Genomic DNA, 5,920 nt, shown 5'->3' with positions numbered 1-5,920 from the left:
GCTTTCAAACATTATTAACAAAAAAAAATGTTATTCAGCACACAGATAACTTCGCTGTTTCAATTATCGTAAGGTTTACAACGTTGCATCTTCTCTTCATTTTATTTTCTACTTGCGTGATGACTTTATGACTGTATCCATTTGCGATTAATGCATTTCTTACACCTCGAATTTCTATTTTCCTCTCCTGTTTGTCACTGACTAGACTGTAAATATAGAATTTGATATAAAATGGATCGCGAGAGAACAAAATACTGGTACGGGTTATTTAAGTAAATTAGTTGGTTACAACGATTGACAATCTACAATATCCCTGTCTATACAGCTAAATAGTATTTGGGGACCGATTACCTTCTATAGATCGCAAGCAACTTTAGCACTCATTTACTGAAATACTGCTGCCCTAGTACCTCAAGGATAAACACACTCTCGATATCATGGTTCGAAAAAACTATTTAGTTCCCCCAGTCCATTTGATTACAAAAAGCATACAACATATGGCATTATCACAATGTCAAGGAGCTGTTATAGGACCTTATTGGCCTTCTGCAGCTTTTTGGCCCTTGCTAGTGGATCATCAGAACAAATTCCTTCCCATATTAAAGACCATCGAGTGTTTAAAAATCCGAGTTTGTGGGTAGTACTTGGTAAGAACAGTCAATCCCTTGTAGGGTCAATTTAATCATCGGCTCCAATATTAACAGTGTGCATTGACTTTACATGTTGTTAAAGTAATTAGAGTTTATTCAATGCTTTAAAACTTTGTACTTTATCAGAAATCACCTGATCACATCATTCCCACGACAAAATAATCTGATAGAATTAGTTGAAGCAATTTCGGAAACGTATGCAAGATGTAGAGAAGTAAACACTCTGAAAAAGTATGAACAATATTGTAAAACTTGGGGAAAATGAACGTTAAAATTAAGGTGCAAAAGTTTCCCAGCAGATCCGTTCCATGTTTTGTTATTGTTATTGAATTTAACACAGCAGAATCGTTCCCTACCGATTATAGAAAGCTGCTTTTATGCCATACAACTGTATATTTAATGACCCATGTCAAACAATCATTGTTAAGAATATCTTTAAAGCCGCACAACGCATGACTGATCACAAAGTTAACAAGAAACGTCCAATGACAGTAGAATTTTTATCTAAGTTATACGATCAGTTATCTGTTGTTAATAGCTTATAGAATATTAGAACTATCTCTATTATAATAGCCGTATTCCGTCTGTCTGTCTCTGCGCGGACCCCCCGCGGAGTTAAAAAATTATGTTACGGAAACACGAATACCAAATGCGATATATTTTTGTTCACTTTGTTGCGACGGATAAATTTAAAGGACCCCGTGGATTTTTCCACGGGCTAACGACTAGTCTATGTTATAATACCCGTATACGTCTGTCCGTCCGTCTGTCTGTCACGCAAGATGGTAGCTTAGCTGCGCAGGTAGCGAGACGCACGCAATGCGGTATAAAAAGGACGGGCGAACCCGTGGATTTTTCCACGGGCTAACGACTAGTCAATATATGTTTCTTGATCATCTACGTCTTTCTGATGTAATCTTAAAAAAAAACATCTAATAGTTTTTATTCAAAAAAGCAAAACAGATATTTATCGTGATGGAGCTTGGGTATTGATCAGTAGAATTAGCACAAAATTATGTCCATTTTCTAAGTTTTCTACTTATGTTCCGAAGTTTGAAATAAAAGAAGGCAGTGAGTATATTTTTAGAGCCATGGCATCTTCAAGAAAAAACGAACGATAAAGTCCAAAAAATACGAGCCATTATCGTCCGTGAATGTTTTAAAGACGCAATAAAATCTTGCAACGTAAATCACAAAAAATCTAGCCTACATAGTCTAAGATCAGGTGGGGCAACTGCAACAGAAAATAGAGGAGTACCAGAAAGATTATTCAAAGGACATGGATGGTGGGGATCCGAGAAGGCGAAAGATGGATATGTGCAGGATGACATTAGTATTTTATTGTCTGTTTTTGAAAGTTTAGATCTCTGAAACATCCTTTCGTCCCTATATTTAGAAACATAATTAAGACGAATGCACTACTAACTACCACGTTATCGCTTGAGCATAGCAAATTAGAAAAAAATAAAATCATAATGAGGCAGTAAGTAAATAACCATTATGTTTTAATGTCATGAAAACTTCTTTTTGTTATAAAGTTTCTCTGATGTACATAAAGGTTTTAATTGAAGATAAAGAACGAACATACCTTAACCCTATTCGGTCCGGGGGGGCGGATTCCGCCCCCCCCCTGACGGTTTTTTTTAATAACTCCTGATTGCTTTCTTATATGGCTATGATACTTACTGAGTTTTAACATTTATCTATTACACACCTGTATGCTAAATTCTTAGGTCCTATACCTTTCAGAGGCTTTGATATTGGCCATTACTCGAAACTACCCCTAAAATCTCTATGAAATCCTTATAATGGGAAAATATAATAACTCCTGTTAGGACTATCCTTAGAACTTGAAACTTGCAACACAACTTTGTTTCATCAAGAAGAATCATTTTGAATAATTTTGACACGTGACTAACCCGATTTCCCGATATTGTCGGATTTTACCCGAAAATCGGAAAAAAACGGATTTTCGGGCAATTTTTGGCAATTTTTTATCCGATCCATGTAAAAACCGGAAGATATGTTAAACACATTTTATTTAGCTTTCAGGAACTTTAAACAGAATGTAAAAATTCGCTCTAGAACAAAAGTAATTATATTTTAAGCAGATAGTAGCATTTTTAACAATTTTCAAGCTTCTGGTGACGTCACAGAAAATGTGCTGACGCAAGCAAAAATTTATTGCCGCCATTTTGTTCCTTTTATGACGTACTATAAGTGTGCCAAGTTTGATTCAATTTGAACAATCCTATGAAAAGTTATTGGTCATAGTATGTTCATAGTATGTTCGAAAAACCCCGGACCGAATAGGGTTAAGTTAAGTAAGTACCCTTGGTTCATACTTTTGACGCAAACAAAAACGTAAGAAAAAAGACTGTACACCCTTAACGCAAGCATAAACGAAACATAAGCCTGATTCACACTTACTTGCGTCTGCGTTGCGTCTGCGTTAATCTTGCGCACTGTGTGAACATGAATGAAGTAACTGACGCAAGGGCGACGCAACGACGCCAGAATATCAATATATATCAATATAAAAAGACGCAAGAATGTGCGCAAGAAACGCAATGAGATTTTTCGAGAAAAAAAATCATTTTACTCAGAGAAGTGAATAAAGTCAAATTATCGCAACTGAAAAAGAGCAAAAATTGAGTGAAGCAGTTAGAAAATACCCCATGTGTCAAATCATTAACAAGACAAAAGTTTTAAAGATAAAAACAAGAAAAAACTTGCTCGGGAGGATGTAGCTAAAGAAGCAAATTTGTTAGATGGTACGTAAACAATTTTTTTAAAAATACTTAATTTTTACCATATAAGATTTCTCGAAAAAATTCAATGTTGAATCTATATAAATAATGCAAAGCTCGTTCAATGTTGAAGTTTTTTTTTTTAGCCAGTAACGCTGAAAAAATCGTTCCGAAACATAAGAAACAGATATGGGAGAGAAAGAAAGTAAATAGTTAAATAAAAATCAGCGCTTTTTCACCATCCATATTGCTTAAATTTTTTGTATAAGTGTGAACGGCTTGCGTTTTTCCTTGCTTCACTCTTGCAGTCCTCTTAAAGCCCGGTTCAGACTTACTTGCGGCTGCGCTGCGCTGTGTTGCGGCTGCGTTACTCTTGCGCACCGTGTGAACACTAGTGGATTAAGTGACGCAAGAGCGCCGCAAGAGTGCCACAAGCGCAAGCGCAAGCGCAAGAATATCAAAATTTTTTGATATTTTTTGCGGTTGCGTCGCGCTTGCGGCACTATTGCGTCACATTTTTGTAATGTGAACGTGAGTCACAAGGTGCGCAAGAAAACTTAAAACTTTTTCAAACAAATCAAGTGAAGGAAGAAGTGAACAGAGAGGAGGAATCAAAAATGTCGACTGAAAGTGAAAAAAGACTCGCAGAAGCAGTAAGCAGCTTTGTATGACAAGCAAGATAAAAATTTCAGAGATAAAAACAAAAAAAGATTAGCTTGGGCAGATGTGGCAAAAGAACTTAACATACAGAATGGTAAGATCCAAATATATGTTGAGATCATTGAACAAAAACAAGTTGTATTTTACAACGTTTTCGTTAATTATCCTAAGTTCTTTTTAAGTTTAAAACGATGGCTATGATACAAAATTTTTAAAAGTCTTGAGGGACATAAATGGTTGACAGAGGACTTTGATCTATCTTTTCGCCCATTTTATATCAAGAATATAACCAAACCATAGACAAATATTTTTTATGATTTTATTTTAGTTACCGAAGTCGAAAAAGCTTTTCGAAACTTGAGAAGCAAGTATGGGAAAGCGAAAAAGAAGTGGAACTCTTTAAACAAAAGTTGAGCTGGTGCAAAAGAAGCGAGACGTCCTCCTCTTCTCGAAGATTTCTGGTCCGATAACATTCAACAGGTACTGGAAAGATTCCGGGGACATTCTCATAAACCTACAAGAGAGAAAGAGAAAGAGAGGAAAGTAGATTTTAGATTACTTACTTAGTTTCTTTTTTCAAAATTAAAGATACTGAAACTGGTTTTACTATCACTGCTAGTAATGGCAGTAATGGTTGGTAAGTTATACTTACTTGAAATAGGATTCTCGATCCCCCAAAGTCATTTCTTGTACCAGGGTATGATATATACCACATTCTTCTCTTTGTTTGTAAATTTGCCTAACCCAAATTGATCTTTTTTTTCGAGCTTTCCTTTCAGCTTCTCTTCGAGAACTTCGTTTTAAAAGTATGTAGCCAAGATATATCAGAAGGTCTTCGTCGTCCATCTTGTTAAAATCTTTCTTATTAATCCTTGCGCAAATGTGAACGGTTTGCGTCGTTCTTGCGTCACTCTTGCGCCAATCTGAAAGAAATCTTACTGCGCATGCGTACGCCACTGGCGCAGCGCAGACGCAAGTAAGTCTGAACCAGGCTTAAAGAAGCTGCTATTGCGCAGGCGTACTTCACGACGCAGACGCAGACGCCAGCAAGTGCGAATCAGGCTATAAATGCAAGCATAACCTCAACGCAAGGCACCGAAAAGTTTGTTTTTCTTGCTTTATGTTTGCAGCATAGTTGTTGTAATGTTGAACAGGAAACGCAAGGAAACGCAGACGCAACAAAAGCAAAAATTACGAAAACTGTGATGATTAAAAATCAGAAATACTTTTGAAGTGCTGAATACGGATTTGCGGGCAGTAAAGCTCTTGGTAGAAAAAGTTGCTTTTAACATACCCGTTACCATTTTTTAAAGTGGCTTTATGCTGATCTGTTTCTCTTCGATCGATCTATACAGTGTGTTAAATTCCACTTTCTCTTTTTTATTTTGGTAATTTCAATAAAGGCAAGGTAAAAAAATAGACAACAAACCAAAAAATTATATTTTTTCTCATTATTAAATTGTTTCTGTTAACGTCTTTAAAATAGCGCAAATAATCAGATAGTTTTACACAAATAAGACGGCGGTTTTAATAACAATGTTAATGGCTTGTGCTTTGTCACTGAGAGAGCAACAAAAGTTAATAACCCGTGACTTTTGTACAATCAAATTTCTAAGCTAAACAATGGATTTGCCAAACGAATTTGCCTAGATTAAAAATAAAAGTTTAGCAAATGTGATATTTTAAATGCAGTTATTTCTTAAACTAAAAGAAACACATATACTTTGCCTATCACAGAAAGAGGAAAAGCATTGGTATATAAGAGTAGTTGATAAGCCCACGAAAAATCCACTTAGGCAGAAGAACAATGGAAAGGGCAGGAGGTTTATAAAAATGTTTTTTTTAAAAACATTTCCCTTT

This window comes from Hydractinia symbiolongicarpus, chromosome 4 (genome assembly GCF_029227915.1).
Source record: "Hydractinia symbiolongicarpus strain clone_291-10 chromosome 4, HSymV2.1, whole genome shotgun sequence".
NCBI lineage: Eukaryota > Metazoa > Cnidaria > Hydrozoa > Anthoathecata > Hydractiniidae > Hydractinia > Hydractinia symbiolongicarpus.
The sequence above is the reverse complement of the archived record's forward strand: the minus strand, read 5'-3'. Positions refer to the sequence as shown.